The sequence below is a fragment of the Rousettus aegyptiacus genome, unplaced genomic scaffold (genome assembly GCF_014176215.1).
Source record: "Rousettus aegyptiacus isolate mRouAeg1 unplaced genomic scaffold, mRouAeg1.p scaffold_m13_p_8, whole genome shotgun sequence".
In the NCBI taxonomy this organism is placed as follows: Eukaryota; Metazoa; Chordata; class Mammalia; order Chiroptera; family Pteropodidae; genus Rousettus; species Rousettus aegyptiacus.
Window position 1 is genome coordinate 50392699 of NW_023416311.1, and position 19307 is coordinate 50412005.

The 19307-nt window shown below is 36.0% G+C and overlaps 1 pseudogene; it reads left to right on the plus strand.

Moving 5' to 3' along the window:
- The first annotated feature begins 10483 nt into the window (after window positions 1–10483).
- On the plus strand, window positions 10484–10602 carry LOC118606991 (annotated as a pseudogene).
- The last annotated feature ends 8705 nt before the right edge of the window (window positions 10603–19307 follow it).

The following is a 19307-nucleotide window of genomic DNA, read 5'->3' on the forward strand; positions in this document are numbered from 1 at the left end:
TTTGTTTTTCCTTTGTGGAATTAAAGAATAGGCTTTCATTAAGATGAACAACTTTTCTTGATTTGTCCAGGATTTTCTGATTTTAGTACTTAAAGTTCCATGTTGCAGGGAACCCTTCAGACCCAGGCAAATTGGTATGGCTGGTTCCTCTAGCTGGAGTCTGTGCTTAAGGTTACTTGTTGGAAGCAAGGGTGACAGCCTGAGGAAAGCTAGTTTCAGGTCAGTTTGTGACGACCTTCAGAAGAGGTATTTTGTGTCTTCACTAGAATTAGACAGCAATTTAGGTATCAATAAAATGCTAAGAAAAAGTATCTAAATCTTAGAACTAAGCAGAAGCAATTATAAGGTATCCTTCCAATGTCATGCTATGCATTGTCTAGCTGGTCCACAGAGGTATTACCTAATTCTCTAGGAATGAATATCTTTGTTTGACTTGCTATTTTAACGATGATTGGGATATTTTACATCTTTATAAAGGTTATTATTAACTTGTAGATGATGACTCGCATGATAGCAATATAAATGACTTCCTTTTTTTTTTTTTTTATAACTTTTTTACTTTGAGATAATTGTAGGCTCATGGGAAGTTGCAAAAATAGAATGTAGAATTCCACGTACCCTTCTCGTCCCAATGGTGATATCTTATAATTGCTGTAGGACAATGTCAAACCCAGGAAGTGGACATTAGTCTAGTATTATTAACTAGACTACAGACATTATTCAGTTTTCACTGTTTTTATGTATGTATAGTTCTATATGATTTTATCACCAGTAGACTCAGGTAGGTAGCCACCACCACTGTCAGGATACAAAGTATCTCACCACCAGAAATATAAATGTTTTCTGACAGCAATATAAATTAATTTGGTTCAGGACATGAAATGATTTCTATCCTGTAAAAAAAATACGAACCCTAGAAGTTGCAGTTTAATCACTCTGGACTTATTAATTAGTTTTATATTTAAGTTAGCATTTTTATTCTACTACCTAACCTCAAGCCACTATAAATAAGTACTTTGATTTTTTTACAATTATTTTTTATTAAATTTCAGTTGGTATTATGATATTATATTAGCTTCTAGTGTACAACATAGTGATTGCACATTTATATTACTTACATAGTAATCACCCTGATAAACTTAGTATCCATCTAACACATAGTTATTATAATATTATTGATTATATTCCTTATGCTATACTTTATAGCCCCATAACTATTTTGGAACTACCAATCTGTACTGCTTAATCCTTTTCCCTTTTTTATCCACCCCACAAACCCTTTCCCAACTGGCAACCTTCGAAACTATGTTTATTTCAACATCACACATTTTTAATTGAAAGACCTCAGCTCTCCCAGATAATTCTGGTTGATAACTATTTCTGTAAAAATGTCAATTAGGGAGTCATTCCGAGGCATCTACATACTATTGATCTTTTATTTCAGCTCCTTCCCTTTCAGAGTAGTTTGTTGTCTGTAAAGCTACTTCAGAGGGCCTTAGAACTCATAGCTTTTAACTTTCTTTCTAAGTGTCTTAAACCTTGTACTTTATAGCAAACATTGATTTACGCTGTTATGTTTATTGCAAACAATATTACTTACTTGAATTCTACCAATTCATTAAGGATAATCTCAAGCACTGCCCTGTTTTGTTTGTTCACTTCTTTCTTTAGATCCCACACATAAATGAAATCATATGACATTTATCTTTCTCTGACTTACTCCATTAAGAATAATATCCTCTGGATCCATCCAGGTTGTAGCAGATGGCAAGATTTCATTCTTTCTTTTTTATATGGCTGAATAATGTTCTATGCACCATGTCCCTTTTATTTATTCATCCATTGATGGATACATAGGTAGCCTCAATTTCTTGACTATTGTAAATAATGAATATATGAATTTACATGTCCCTTCGAATTAGTGTTTTGGATTTCTTCAGATAAATACCCAGAAGTGGATAACTGAGTCCTTCTTTGTCTCTTATTAAAGCCCTTGTTTTAAAGTCTATTTTGTCTGGTATAAGTATTGCTACCCTAGCTTTTGTGTTTGTTACCATTTTCACAAAATATATTTTCCATCCCTTCACATTCAGTCTGTATGTGTCTTCCCATGTGAAATGAGTCTATTGTAGGCAGCATACATAGGGTCTTATTTTCTTATCCATTCAGCCACACTTTCTTTTAATTAGAGCATTTAATCTATTTACATTTAAAGTAATTATTGATAGGTATGTAGTTATTGCCATTTTATTATTCATATTGTTGATCTTTTTTCCCCCTTTTCCTTCTTCTTAAAGTCCCTCCAACATTTCCTGTAATACTGACTTGGTGGTGATGAACTCCTTATCTTTTTCTTGTCTGGGAAACTCCTTATTTATCTTTCAATTCTGGATTATAGCTTTGCTGGGTAGAATAATCTTGGTTGTAGATCCCTGCTTTTCATCACTTTAAATATTTCCTGACGATCCCTTCTGGCCTGCAAAGTTTCTGTTGAGAAATCAGCAAACAATTTTATGGGAGCTGATAACAACCATAAGTTATCAGTAGATAACTAACTCCTTTTCTCTTGCTGCTTTTAAGATTCTCTCTTTGTCTTTAACCTTTGGTATGTTAATTATGATATGTCTTGGTGTGGGCCTCTTTGGGTTTATCTTGTTTGTGACTCTCTGCATTGCCTGGGCTTGTATGTCTATTTCCTTCACCATGTTAGGGAAAATTTCAGTCATTATTTCTTGAAATAGATTCTTTTTTCTTATTGCTGTTCTAATCGAGTAATTTCTGTTATCTTATCTTCTAAATCACTGATTTGGTACTCTGCTTCATCTAATCTACTGTTGATTCCTCCTAAGTTATTCTTCATTTCGGCTATTATATTCTTCATTTCTGATAGATTCTTTTTATGTTTTCTAGCTCCATTTTTATGTTTCCTATATCTTTGTTGAAGTTATCATTGAGATCATTGAGCATCCTTATAACTACTGTTTTGAATTTTGCATATGGTAGATTGCTTATTTACATTTTGTTTAGTTCTTTTTCTGGAGCTTTGTTCTGTTCTTTCATTTGGGACATTTTTCTTTGTCTCTCCACTATGGCTGCCTCCCTATGTTTGCTTCTATGGCTTATGTAAGGCTGCTATGTCTACTAGTCTTAGTAAAGTGACTTTATGTAACAGATATCCTGTGGGGCTCAGTGGCTCAGTCTCCCTGGTCACCTGAGACAGCTGTTCCAGGTGTGTCCCTTGTATGAGTTTTGTGTGTCCTCCTGTCGTAGTTGAGCCTTCATTGCTGTTTGCATGTCAATGGGAGACATTGACCCTTGAGTTGATTGGTTATGGGGACCGGCCATAACTACAGTGGAGCAGATACTGAGCAGAGCCTGGCCCTATTGAGTAGGATTCACTTTAGCAGGCTTTTGGTGCCTGTCCAGTCTGCCCTCTGGATGTGTCTTCCTTAGATGTGGCTTTGGTGATGCTCCATCTCAGATTGAAGCTGGCCACTGGGCATGCAGGACTTGGCCCCCTTGGAGGGGTCCCGCCACAGGCCAAGTGCAGCTGTAGCCTGTGCCCAGCCTTGGGCCACGTGGCATGATCCACCAAGAAATTCGCAGATGGCCACCACCTGTACTGGGCTTGGATGTGCCTCAAGAAGCCAAGCCAAAACCCAAGGCCAGCTGCTGCTAGTGCCAGGCTTAGGGATGCTCAGTAAGAGGTATGGGACTTATTTAGATTTTGTGAAATTTTGAGAGATCTTGGGAAGTCCGCAGCATGAGCCAAGGAGTTTGTATGGAAAAGCCACTACACATAGCTTGGGTGGGTCTGTAAGTTGGGATGGGGTCTCAGGGAATAACCAGGGCAGTGTAAACTGTGTTGATGGAGACTCAGATATGGTGGCCTCCTCTGTCTGCATGCCAAGATGGAGGATGACTCAACAAAGGAATAATGGCTTCTGCCAACACTTCTGTCCAGGAGAAAGCTGCCCCTCCAGCCCTTGCCCTGAAGCCAGACACTTAGTTCCTCCCCATATGTTCCTGGCACTTCCTGAGCTGCTGCTCCAGCACTGGAACTCAGAGCAAGTGAGTGCATCAGTGAGTAAGTCAGCATGCGGGCCCCCAAAGAGGCAGCCCCGTCTCTCACTCAGCCACAATCTCTACTGGTTTTCACAGCCAGAAGTTGTGAGAACTCTTCCTGGCATTGAAACCCTAGGCTGGGGAGCCCGGTGTGGGGCCAGGACTCTTTGCTCCTCTGGGGGGTTCTCCATAGCTGAGATTTCCTCCCGATTTTTAACTGCCATGTGTGGGTGAGGGATCAGCCTGTTCCATGTCTCTCCCCTCCTACCAGTCGCAAGGTGGCCTCTTCTGTGTGTCCCCAGTTGTACGACTTCTGTTCAGTTTGATTTCAAGCTAGTTTCAATGATGTTTGTTCTGTAGTTTAGTTGTAATTTAGATGTGTTCATGAAGGAAGCAAGCACAGCTTTTACCTACTCTGCCATCTTGACCAGAATCCCAATTCTTTTTGAACAAGCCTCACCATCTTGCTGGTTCCATCATTAATGATGAGGCAAACAAATATCTGACATTGATGACTTTTGGTGGCAGGGAGTGATTTTTTTTTTTTTGAAAGTCATGCTTTGCCATTAGAGATTCATAGCAAATGTTACTATTCATTAGAAATACCCTAGAAATTCACGGAGGAAGAAAACCCGGTAAAATTCTGGGTTCCCCCGCCCTTTCTCCCTCCCAGGGTTGGGAAGTCAATGACTATGATGAAGAGACTGAGTGTTCCTAGAGTGAGTAAGTCTTTCTGTCTCTCCTTTGTCTTCACTACTAATTCTCCCAGGCTTTCATCCTTTTTTTCTGCCTTCAGAGTCCTTCCTCTTAGTCAATGAATTCTGTGAATGTGGTGAGCTGGAGCCTGTATAGGTCATTCCAAGCACTCAAACTAAACGTCTACAAAGCCAGAACTTTCTCTTAACTTTCTTTTTGTGACTTAATTATACAACATTATAATTTCTAAAGAATCTTTTGCTTTCCTCAGTCTCACCAAAGATGTTTTCCTGGGCACCAGTTGGAGATGAAATCAGAATCAAACTATACATAAACATATATATGTGTGTGTTTGTGTGTGTGTATTTGTGTGTGTGTTATATATTTATATTGTCAGAGTCCTGACAAGAAACCAAAAATGACACTACTCTACAATTTTTTTTTCCAAAGAAGTTAATACCAGGAATTGATTAAATAGATGATGAAAAAATTGAGAAATCAAAGCACAGTGAGGCACTCCAGAAATTAGTAACAGTGGGAAGCAGTATTTCTGAAACTCATGGGCTGGTATTAAATGGCAGATACTGGAGTCATGAGGAAGATGAAGCTGTATGCAGAGAAATTCCTAGGGCAGATAAAGAAGGAGAAAAATACCCTGGTTTCTCCTTTCTCCTTACTGTCTCACTGGCCAAATGTATCAGGGAGAACAGAACAGCAGACAGGGGAAGAAGGAGAGAGAGAGAAAATGGGCCAACACTGATGCATTATTTAGAGAGACACATAATAGGGTCAATAAGTGATAATTTTATGTTTCTTCAAGCTTTCAGTTTAATTGTTCTTTAGGTTCTTTATCTTACTACTAGGGGATGTAGAGAAAGATGCTTTTATAATAGCACTTTGAATCAAGTCTAAAACTTTCTAAGAATACAAAGGACTGTTCTGCTCTAAACTTTTTGATATTGCCTATGTTTGAAGATAGTTAACCTGGTCAAGCTGAATAAATGGTCACTCTCTCAACTCCTGCATTTTCTTCAATATTTTTTCCAGTATCTCTCTCCTTTGCTTGGCCTCCCAAAGATTTTTCTCTACTGTGACTCGCCCCTAAACCCCACAGTAAAAGAGACCACTCCCTCTAATTCGATTGCTGTTCTATGTGATGCATACACACACAAAATACTGGATTTTGTGGTAGTACTAATTACAACCCCTTTGGGCCTTTTAGTTCCGAATATATTCAAAAAGTGGATACAGAAGTGGGATAAGAAGCAAATATCAGCTGTATTGTCAAAAAAGCTAATCGAAGAGCACAATTGGGACTTTAAGGTGAAATATACTTTTTACTCCTTCCTGCTAATTGAAGTTACCATGTCATAGGTAGAGAGAACATAAAACTGCAGGCCAGGGTCATATGTATTCAGTATCCTTTCACAATTTGATAAATCAATCCTTCTTCTTGGAGGATATTCAAATAAGAAGGTAGAGGGAGTGACCAGAAGTAATACCCAATATTCCTTTCTGGGGAATACAGGAGAAGGCCTCTCTGTAGAAATGAGGGGAAAAAAGGATAACGAATGTTCCCCAAGTCCAATAGCTTCCTACATAAAATGTCATTCAATCCACTAAAACTTAACTGTGGCCAGTTTAGCCCCATTGGTTATCAATTTGTATGTAATCAATCCCTGCCTTAAAAATGTACAAATCGGGTTAAAATACTGGTTAAAAGAGTTTCAAATTTTTTAAAAAAATATTTTGCTTTAAAACTCAGTTTTACAAATATTATGCACTGTTATAATATTATGTACTGTTAGCATGGTCAAAATACTGTTGCATGCCTATTCAAGTCCCAGAGAGTACTTGGAAGCATCCTTAGGAACACTGAATCGTTTTTGTGGTTGAAAGAGTTGAAAACATTTCCCTGAAAGAAAAAGTTTGCATCAAATATAACAATATGTGGTCTATTTTATATGTCTAAATCCATTTCTTTTACCTTTGATATAAAAATGAAAGGATATGCCCACTAGATGGCGGCAAATTAAACCTTTTAAAACAGTACCTCTGCTAAAGTAGAGGGGAAAGGAAGTCCCTACTGGCAGTTGTCAGGGAGCTTTATTACTTATTTGAATTTAAACAGAAACCGCGACTTGCACAATGCACTGTATCAACCAAATTGTGAAGGTCAAATTCTTCTTAACGTCAATTCCTTTGGCCCTATGTGTTCTAAGATAATACCACAGACAAAGTGATCCAACAGTAACTGCCCAAGTCTTACGAGTTCTGAAAACGGAATCGCTGACTGTGACAAAGACCAGCCCAGATTACAGATTCTGACCAATGTTTGCCAAGATCTCCTTGTGTGACTAACTCTAGTACCCTAAACCCTTTCAGAAATCTTCCTTAACGCCCCTCTTTGGTCTTCAGTCTCTCTTGCAGTTAGCCCTGGAGAGGTGTTCCTGGTGTTACATCAATGAGACATACTATTTTCAAACGTATTAAGGAATTATTTTCAAAATTGCTTGTAATATTGAAATAGATTTATCTCAGGTAATATAAGTCAACAGTGCAGAAGCAAATCATTGAATATACCTGACAAAAACTCTTTCCTTGATCAAATTTTAGACAAGCTTCTCTGAGTCCTCTTTTCAACTAGTATAAGTCAGTTTTAGCAAGGAATCTTAAATTCTCATCATCCCTCACCCTTGATATCTGATCAAGTTCCTCGTCCCCACCTTTGATGTTTAAGTCCTTGGCCTGTCTTTAGCAAAACCCTGTCAGCAAGAATCCTCCTTTTAGTAATTTTCCATCCACTGACACCCTCAATCTGCCCTTTGGCTATTAATCCCTATTTGTCTTTGTCGTATTTAAAGTTAAACACAATTCCTCACTCCTATTGCAATAGTCTTGAATAAAATCTTCCTTACCATTTTAACAATTGTGAGAATAATTTCTCTTTAATAATACGTATTTTTTTTTTTTCAAAACTTTAACGTATAATCTAGCAATCATCCTGAATGGCTTTAAACCTGAAGTTATTTTTAATGTTCCTTATTTCTATAATGAATATATTTCCAAAGGTCTTCTTCACCATCTGTCTTTTCATCCAGCTGTCTTTTACTTCATTTATTGACCACCTAATTGATCTTCTAGTATCTGCAACTCCAATACACTCAATCATCCTGCACACTGAATTTCTAAACTTCATTAGCTCACTAGTAAAAATAACTATGTTTATTTCAACATCACACATTTTTAATTGAAAGACCTCAGCTCTCCCAGATAATTCTGGTTGATAACTATTTCTGTAAAAATGTCAATTAGGGAGTCATTCCGAGGCATCTACATACTATTGATCTTTTATTTCAGCTCCTTCCCTTTCAGAGTAGTTTGTTGTCTGTAAAGCTACTTCAGAGGGCCTTAAAACTCATAGCTTTTAACTTTCTTTCTAAGTGTCTTAAACCTTGTACTTTATAGCAAACATTGATTTACGCTGTTATGTTTATTGCAAACAATATTACTTACTTGAATTCTACCAATTCATTAAGGATAATCTCAAGCACTGCCCTTTCTCTTTAGCCCTTTGTGAGAACATCTGCTAATATATTTTCCTCCTCAATTGAGTCAACTTTTACCCATTGATTGAGGGTCTAACTTGTAGAGGGCTACACAAAATAGGTACTTTTTAATATAAAGATTTAAGATTCTAATAATTTGATAAATAATTATCTTTGTGCAACTACAATAAACTAGGAACTATGTTAGACACTGTTACTTCTAATCCTCATAATAATCTTTCAAATAGTTTATTATTATTCTTATTTTACAAATTAGGAACTAAGAATCAGAATGTGTAGAAGAATTACCCCAAATCATATAATAACTAAGCAGAAGAGTTGGATCCGAAGTCTATATTTTATTCACTATACATAGTGCTTCGTTTCCTGCATCCACCTCCCCGCCGCCCCCTTGTTTTTCTCTAGGTTTTAAAATCATTTAATATTTCAACTATCTAGCAATTAGACTTCCAATCTCAAGAAATAAAAGAGACTTGCGGGAAGGCAAAAAGTAAAGTAATCATTGAGAAAAGTAGTACTTCTAGTACCCACATTTTAAATATTTCTAGCAGTAGGTCGTAGTCATTTTCAGCATAGAAACTGCAGATCTTATTTTTTTTTTTTGTATAATATGTAATAACTTTGACTACATAATTATGGGAGATAGCATATTAGAAACTGTAGCAAAAGTTACCACTCTCATTGAAGAAGCAAGAATCATTTACCAGGGCAAGTAAGCAGACAAGAGCCATTTACTTAATGCTCACACTTCTAAAATTTAATAGTTGAGGTCATCTTCATATTAAACTACATTAATTTGTACCATCTTGTTTATTTGCGTTATTGACTCATTACCCTTAATAGTTTAGTGAGTAGTTCTTCCTACATAAACATATTTATGGGTTTTAGCAGAAATTGATATTACGTGGAGAATATCTAACAGCATTTCATAAACATTTATCATTTAATTCAAGCTGGTCTCTTGAAATATCTTAAGCTTTTTGAATCCTTAAAAGCAGAGATATTAAAATCATTTTGCATGTTTTTTAAAAGTTAACAAGTAACTATGACTTAAAATTTCAATATAGGCATTGGAATGTAGTAGAATGGCGTGCTCTCTTCTTATGTAATAAAAACCTTGTGGTGAGACATTTCTCCACTTGAATGATTGCTAAGATTTAAAAAAATACAACTAAGTCATTGCGCTTGGCTTTAAAAAACAAAATTATTTTAAAAATGGGAGATAACGTTATTTTATAGTAAAATATAAAAAATATAGAATACCAAGACATCAGTTAAATAATAACTAAAAGAGTTGTTATTTATTCTGTGATTTAATAAATCCTAGTCCCCAAATAACTTGTATACTTTACTTTTTAGAACAGAAAAATAATTAACTGCATTCATCTTTATGGTAGCCACCAGCCACATGTGGCCACTGAGCTCTTGAAGTGCAGACAGTCCAAACTGTGATGTGTTGTAAGTGTCAAATACATTCTAAATACTGAAGACTAAGTAGGAATTAAAGAAGGTAAGATATCTCATTAAAAATTAATGATTAAAAATATTGACTACATGTTGAAATGATAGCATTTTGGACATATTAGGTTAAATAAAATATATTACCAAATTAATTTTGCCTGTTTGATTTAGGAAAATTTTAATTACATATGTGCTGACATTTTATTTCTACTGGACAGCGCTGCTCTATAACTTTTGTTTCTTAGAGACTTAAAGACTTCAAAGGTGTCATTTATAGCTCAAACTAAAAGAAGTTAGTGAGAGACCACTTATTACTTCTTTTTGACTCTCCTTTGTACATTAATTTTTTTGTTGTTGTTGATATCAGAAGAACAACCACAAACAAACAAAAAAAATTTACATGGGTAAAACTTCCCCTAGAGAGATCTGCATCTTTCCCTGAGGATACAGTTATTTTAGTAAACAACCTACAGGCATGATTTCCCTCACCTTTGAGTTCATGCTCTCTTTTATATCATTTTACAACTGTCACCTGCAGCTTACAGGACTTATTTCCAGACCTTCTGTATTAAGGAGATAATTTTTTTTCTTCCATATGTATGTTAAACATCATTGGGTATTTAAAATAAGATTACATAGCTATGTGGTTGTCTCTTTGCATAAAGAGTTACTCAAAAAATTATGGAAGGAAGGTCTATGCTCATGCCACCCTGAACAAATCTGATCTCATCTGATCTCGGAAGCTAAGCAGGATCTGGCCTGGTTAGTACTTGGATGAGAGACTACCTAGGAAGACCAGGTGCTGTAGATGTAAGAAATAAAAAACAAGGGATTGTAAACTGACAAGGTCCTTGCAATCTGTGAGGTCAACCAAGGGTTGCCTCACCTAAAAAATAAATAAACAAACAAAAAAATAGATAGATAGATAGATAGATAGATAGATAGATAAAAATTATGGAAGCAAGATAAAGGTCAAGAAAGAACAAATCAAAATCAGAGGAAAGGTGATAATCTCTCAATTTTCTTGATAATGTACTAGTACTACCCAAATAAGTTACGTAGTTCAGAATCCAGAAATCTGCAGATATTAAAGAGTAAACATTATTATACCTCGGAAGTCTAATATTTATAGCTAAAAAATAGTTCTTATAAAAATCTTCTGTTCATAGAATATTCTTTGTTCTCTGCATAGTTTTCCCAGAGTAAACCAACTCAAAGATAATACTTCTCAGGTTTTATCTTCATTTCAGTAATATGCTCTAATATGCTTCTTTAAATATTTTCTTAACTATTGTTAATACTTTCTTTGGGTTATAGACTTTGGCTTCTCGGACACTGTGTAGCATCTATCTTTTAATTAACTAATTAATTAGTTAATTAATTAATAATCGAGTATTAATTAAATTCTTAAAAGTACTAAACATTGTGCCTTCAAGAAGCTTTCAATTCCATGAAGAAAAAAATATATATATACACACATATATATATATTGTATACATATACACACACAAATACAATGATGCTTTTGCTTTAATGGAGACTTGTATGGTCAAAGTGAAATGATAGCATGAAGTCTTAGGGGTTCACAACGAACTAGAACATGAAGATCAAGGAGGTCATAGTAAAGTTAGTCAGAAGGCAGCCATCAGAGCATGAAGAGCCTAGAGGACTTAATTCTAAAATTCGCAGATTTCCAAACAGTTTTTGAACTATGAGATCCTTTATTCAAATAAAACATGACATGGTGTCTCAGTGTATAAAACTAAGATGAATAGATTGCAATACTGTCAATGTTCTTCCATCCCTGGGCCTGAGAATCCTCAGAGTTAAGAAGATGAAGAAATTAAAGATAACTACTGTAACTTCCGATCAAGACTGAGTGGATGTTGATGCCTTTCAGTGGCGAGGAACAAAAAGATTGGCCTTTTGTTCTTCTATAGCTCTAGAGTTATTGTTGGCTACCAAAGCCTCATAAAAATATTTTGAATCTAAAAATCCACTGACACTATTATGCGCCAGTGTGATATGCTTCCAAATATGAAGTCCTGTCTGGCTCAAACTTAGATTGGGGCATGATGCTGCTCTTATTCTTATGTCAACATCATGCTCCAAGAAGCAACTCTAAACGGGAATAGAATTCTGTCCTCTCTTTGATGTTATACTATTGTAGAGCTATTAAAGAACTTCCCAGTGCCTTAAAGAGAGTTTTGTGAAAAAGCTTCTTTAGTGTTTGCTTGCATTCCTCTCTCACTAGGACACAATGATATTTGGTGTGGGTGGCGGATAAGAGGGCAGGGCATGATCTGATTAATACACCCACAGTCTTTTTCAGAATCATCCATGCTCTCTGACCTTGAGTCATTCTCCTTGGATGGATCAGCATGAAACATTTCCAGAAACCTCCTTTATTGCTTCAATGAAAAGATAACAGTGGGATCTTAAAATGGAACTTCCAAGAAACATTCGACACAGAGAGAACACACATTAGATTGACACTGGTACCTCTCTGACTAGTAAATATTGTGGAATAGTTAAACTTAGAAACAACGCTTATTTTTGATAGTATGTGGAAGAATAAGCATGAGCTTTGAAATTTGAACAGGGCTTTTCAACCTCGGAACTATTGACACAGGGCTAGATAATTCTTTGTTATGGATGCTGGTCCTTTGTCTTATAGGAGGATGTTTAGCAGCATCCTACCTCTTACCCTGAGTTGTGACAAACGAAAACATCTCTAGATGTTGCCACAGGATCCCTGAGAAACAAAATTGCCCTTGGTCAAGAACCCCTGAATTGGACCACATATAGAATTCCCACCTTCCTCCTTATGGGTGTGATACTATAAACCAGGGGCTAAACTTCCCTGGGGCAGTATCTCAAACACTGAGTAAAATGTTAAGTATCTAGTATGATAATTAACAGAGAGTAGGCACACAAAAAATTGCAGTACTCTTTTTCACTTCCTCCTTCTTTTCAATTTTGAAAATCCAATGATCTAGATGTTAGAAATGGACACATAGATTAATGAAGCAGTTTACCTTCTAGGACCTTAGTGTGGTAAGTAAAGAGACTCTATTTTATTCAATAATTTTGTATTTAATTATAATTGACATACAATATTATATTAGTTTCAGGTGTACAACATAGTGATTAGACATTTATATAACTTACGAATTGATCACCTCAATAAATCTAGCTCCCATCTGACATTGCACAGTTTTTACAATATTATTGACTATATTCTTTATGCTATACTGTACATCCCCATAACTATTTTGTAACTGCTAATTCTTAATCTCTTCTCCGTTTTCATTCACCCCTTAAACTTCCCTTTCATCTGGAAACTATCAAAATATTCTCTGTATCTATGAGTTTGTTTCTATTTTGTTTGTTCCTTTATTTCTTTCTTTAGATTCCACATGTAAATGAAATCATATGGCATTTGTCTTTCTCTGTCTGACATACTCCACTCAGCACGATACCCTTTAGGTCCATCCATGTCTTTGCAGATGGCAAGATTTCATTCTTTTTTTACAGCTGAGTAATATTCTATGGTGTATATATACCACCTCTTTTTTATCCATTTATCCACTGAGGGACACCCAGGTATCCTCCATATCTTGGCTATTGTAAATAATGATGCAATGAACATATGAATTCACATGTCCTTTTGAAGTAGTGTTTTGGGTTTCCTTGGATAAATACTCAGAAGTGGGATAACTGGGTCCTTCTTTGTTTCTTATTATAGCCCTTGTTTTAAAGTCTGTTTTGTGAACGTGGTTCCATAGTGTAGAAGTTAGCACATCTGCTTTACATGCAGAAGGTTCTGGGTTCATGCCCCAGTGGAGTCATGGTCCATGGTCTACAGCCATGACACCCTGAATAAGCCCGATCACATCTGATCTTGGAAGCTAAACAGGATCAGCCCTGGTTACTACTTTGATGGGACACCACCTAGGGAGACCAGATGCTATAGGCATAAATAATAATAATAATTTTAAAAAAGACTGTTTTGTCTTGTATAAGTATTGCTACTCCAGCTTTTTGTTTGTTTCCATTTTAATGAAATATATTTTTCCATCTGTTTACTTTCAGTCTGTGTGTGTCTTTTGATGTGAAGTGAGTCTTTTGTAGGCAGCATATTTAAGGTTTTTGTTTACTTATTCATTCATCCACCTTATCTTTTCATTGGAACATTTAATTCATTTATATTTAAAGTACTTATTAATTGATATGGAGTTACTGCCATTTTATTATTGTTATTTTTTATTTTCTTCTTCAACAAGTTCCTCTAACATTTCCTGTAATACTGGTTTGATGGTAATAAATTCCTTTAGCTTTTTCTTGTCTGGGAAGCTCTTTATCTCTCTTTTGATTCTGAATGATAGCTTTGCTGGGTAGAGTAATCTTGTAGATTCTTTGAATATTTCTTCATCATTTTGAATATTTCCTGCCAATCCCTTCTGGTCTGCAAAGTTTCTGTTGGGAAATCAGCAGACAATCTTAGGGAGCTTTCTTGTAGGTAACTAACTGCTTTTCTCTTGCTGCTTTTAAGAATCTCTCCTTATCTTTAATCTTTGGCCTTTTAATGATGATGTGTCTTGGTGTGAGCCTTTTAGATTTATTTTGTTTGGGACTCTGTGCTACCCGGGTTTGTATGTTTATTTCCTTCTCCAGGTTAGAGAAGTTTTCTGTCATTATTTCTTGAAATAGGTTTTCAATTCTTGACTCTCTCTCTTCTCCTTCTGGTATCCCTATGATGCAAATCTTGGTGCACTTGATGTTGTCCCAGAGATCCCTTAAACTAACCTCATTTTTTTTATATTCTTTTTTTATGTCATTCTGATTGATATTTTCTGTTACCTTCTAAATCACTGATTCGATACTCTGATTCATCTAATCTACTGTTGATTCCTTTTAAGGTATTCTTCATTTCAGTTATTGTATTCTTCATTCCTGACAGTTCCCTTTTTTATGTTTTCTAGCTCCATTTTAATGTTTCCTGTATCTTTGTTGAAGTTGTCGCTGAGATCATTGAGCATCCTTATAACTACCGTTTTGAATTTTGCATATGGTAGATTGCTTATTTCCATTTTGTTTAGTTTTTTTTTCTAGAACTTTATTCTGTTCTTTTATTTGGCACATGTTTCTTTGTCTCTTCATTGTGGCTGCTCCTTGTGTAAGTTTCTACATATTAGGTAGGGTGACTATATCTCCCAGTCCTAGTAGAGTAGCCTTTTGTAGTAGGCGTCCTGTGGGGCCCAGTGGCTCAGTTTCCCTGATCACCTGAGCTAAGTACTCCAGATGTATCCCTTGTATGAGTAGTGTGTGTCCTCCTATTGTAGTTGAGCCTTGGCTGCTGTCTGCATGTCAACGGGAGGAATTGACCCTCAGGCTGATTGGTTGTGATGTCTAGCTGGTGACTACTGTCGGGGAGCTATTGTGCAGGGGCTTACCATACAAGGCAGGATTTGCTTTATTAGGCTTTTGGTCCCTGCCCAGTCTGCCATTTGGGTGTGTTGTTTATGGAGGCAGCTTGGGGGTGCTCTGGCTCAGTCCAAACTGGCCACTGGTATGATGTCCCCTGGAGCCTCCCAAGAAGGATCCCACCGTAGGTCAAGTTTAGCCCCAGCCTGTGCCCTGTCCTGGGCCACCTGGCACAAATCACCAAGAAGTCCACAGGTGACTGCCAACTGCAATGGGCTTGGAGGCGCCTTGAGAAGCCAAGTTGCAAACTAAGGCCAGCTGCCACTTGTGCCATATTTGGGATATTCAGCAAGAGGTACAGGGCACAGTGAAGGAAGATTCTGCTTATTTGGGTTTTGTGAAACTTTGAGAGGTTTTAGGAAGGCTGTAGCATGAGCTAAGACAGGCCTTTGTGTGGAAAAGCAACTGGAAGGTGCTTGGGTAAGCCCACAAGTTGAGTGGGGTTGGGTCTCAGGGAATCACCAAAGCAGGGTGACCAGTGCTAGCCCAGGCTGATGGAGACTCAGATATGGCAGCTGCCTGCATGCTGGGTAAAAGGAGGGTTCAACAAAGAAACAATGGATTCTGCCAGCACTTCTATCTGGGAGAAAGCTGCTCCTCCAGCCCTCACCCAAACCTAGAGAATTCAGTTTCACTCCATATGTTTCCGACTCTTTTCTAGCTGCTGCTGCCCCAGTGCTGGAGCTCAGAGCTAGTGAGACCATCAGTGAGTAAGTCTGTGCATGAGTCCTTGAAGAGGAATGCCTGAGACTCCGGCCTCCCTCCATCTCACTCAGCCACAGCCCCCACTGATTTCCAGTTAGAAGTGTGGGGACTTCTCTTTCAGCTCTGAAACCCTGGGCCAGGGAGTGTGTAGTGGGCTGGGATCCCTCACTCCTTGGGGGACCTTCGCAGCTGTAATATCCCTCCCAAATTTTAACCATTGCACACAGGTATGGGACCAGCCCTATCCATGTGCCTGTCCCTCCTACCAGTTTCAGGTTGGCTTCTTCTATAAACTCTTAATTGCAGGACTCTGTTTAGCTAGACTTCAGGTGATTCTCAATGATGGTTGTTCTGTAGGTTAGTCGTAATTTTGACGTGTTCATGGAAGGAAGCAAGCACAGTGTTTACCTGCTCAGCCATCTTGATCAGAAATCTCGAAACTATTTTAAACTAGAAGTAAATGCAAGCAGAAAATAGTGGCGAAAAGAATTGTGATTCTTTTGTTAATTTTTTATTTTCTATTTTTAAATTAAATGATTTAAAATTTATAAAATTTATTTTAAATAATAAATTTCTATATTTTATAGTTTTTATTCATTTTCATTTATATTATCATCTTCACAACAACCATATGCAATATGGTAGGGTGAATCCCCATTTCATAAATAAGGATTCTTGGGTTAAGAGTGTTAAGTGACTTGTCAAAGATATTAAGTTATAAGTATAGGTGGTGAATCTTGAGCTAGGTCTCTGATTCTAAATGTAGCACATTTTCCATCTATAACTGCTTTCCACTAGATTAAACATATTATTTGAATACAATGTTGTATATTTATTTGAAGTTCCTATTGTCTTTATTTAAACATTTCAACATTTACTTACTATTATGTAATCTAGTTCAAGATTTGAGAGGGATGAAAAACAGGCTAGTTTGACTTTTAAATGTTTCTTTTTCTTTGTTTTAAAGTTTATAAAAGTTATGCTTAATTTATCATGTAATAAATGTTATGAAAAAGTAGCATGGAAATGTGAAATGGACTTTTGTCCAAATGCGCAATTCTCTGTACAAACTCATGAACTGGATTCCTTTTTTAAAAACCTATGTTGGTAAGCCAAGATTCTACAATAAAAATATGCTCTTAATCATAAGGAAAGAGCTTTCAAATCACTAGCTAAAAATCCTCCTCTTTCAAGAGAAACCAGTTTTACTTGCATAGTAACTACTTTTAATGTTCTATTTGAGTAGCACTAACTGGTGATATTTACTTTCATTATTTATCATTGAGGAATAAAGTGAACAAGTAGAGTCACTGTGGTCAAGTTGCTAAATTAACTTGAAATGAGTTGAAGCGTAAGGAAATGGTAATCCTTGTTTTAGTTGGCTTTGGGAACTTAAACTTTTGAACTTTCCAGTCCTAAGTCAATACCTGTATGTGCATTAGTGTGCTGTGTGTTAATGTCTTAATATACATCAAACCTTCAGTTAACCATCTGAATGACCTCAAGAAGACAATGTCCCATACTCTAGATCACTAGACATCTGGTGACTACCATCGTGGACCAATCCAGGGGCTATGAATGCAGAATTGATTCTTCTCAAGAATGTACCTTTAACTATAAAACTCTCAGACTTTTCTTTTTTCTTTGAAAAACTCTTGATACTGCTAGCTGTGTATCTAGTTGAAAACCCTAAGACCCTTGAACAAATCTTTGTCATCTATTTCTAACCAAAGCCTCCTAAGTCTCTCTGAATATATGCGACACCATTGTGACACATTTAAAATTACAGAACAATTTTGTTAGTATCAAATGTGAAATATCAGGAAATGATCAGATGTTATGTGAAAAAAGAAGTACAAAAAAATCTTAAGTCAAAATTGTATTCTTATAACTTTGAAAAAGTTATGAAGGATGGAAAATAAAATTATATCAATTCTGAAAATAAGGACATATGAGAAAGGTCTAACTAGTTAAAACTCACTGATCTAAGCATAAGGTTCTTGTGTTTAAATTTTAGTTTAACTGAAGGATTTTAGAATTCCCTTTTTTGACTAGCCTGGGACTTCCTGGGAGAAAAGAGAAAGTTCCTTAACCAAAACTACCTGGGAATTTTAATATAATAAAGATGAATTTGACTACTCTTAATGTAACCTGTATAGCCGTTGAACTCATGTTGAGCTTCTGGAGCTGAACAGCTAGAATTCTCTCCAAAGATTACTGTCGTCAAAAAAAAAAAAAAAAAAAAAAAAAAAAAAAAAAAAAAAAAAAAAAAGATCTAGAAAAGTAGATGAGGGAAGGAAAAAGGAATGACAATTTGGGGTCTCACAAACCAGAGATTATGAATTAATTGGCCTGGTGTGTGACTTGAGTATTCAGATTTTTATAAGCATCCTAAGTATTATTATCTGCACTATACTAGATGCCTTTCTTGCCATCATAGAACATACATTATTTCCATAATACTTTAGAGCCTACTTTTATCATCATATCTATCTTTTGCAGTAATAATGTCTCAACAGATACTTGAAGTATTTCTCTAACACACGAAATTCCTTTAAGTACAGATATGAGAAACCCTACAGTTATCCACTTATTTAAAGTAGATGTTTAATAAAAGTCTCTCTCATAAACAACGCTGACAAAACTTTGAGATTAGGAAGTCAAAAGTAAATAATAATATTTTAATAAACTATGCAAAGGAAACATTGGTGAATTAAAAAAGTATGCTGTCTAAAAATACAAATTTAGTTGTCATAATCTAAAACCTAAGGGGGGATTGTGGCTAGAATATATACTGTGTTGCAGCAATTTCAAGTCTGCAGAACATCAATTAGTTTGCTGAGTCATTTGATTAAGAAACCCTTGGGAGAAAGAAAACTATTCTAGGTCTGTGGTTTTCATTTAGAAGGTTGCTTCCAATATTACAAGATAACTAACAATCTATTTTTTATGAGTGTTTTTTTTCAGTAATACATATGGGTACGTATGTGTGTGTGTTTCAGTCATACACACACACATGCACATACACATATATGCACACACACATACATATTATTGATATATGTGTGTATGTATGTATATGTGCTGAGTAACAGTATGGTTAAAATTTTTTAATATACTGGACTAGTGAAAATCAGATGCTCTCCTAGTTTCATAGTTTTCTGCAAGAACAGAATTTTATTGAGTTATAATAGTGGAATCTTGGCATGTAAACAGATTTGTTCTAGATTCAATTATCCCTAGAATTTGGAAATATTAGTAATATAACTGCAAACACTCTGATTTATTTTCTTAAGCAATATTATGAACATAGGAACAGTAATA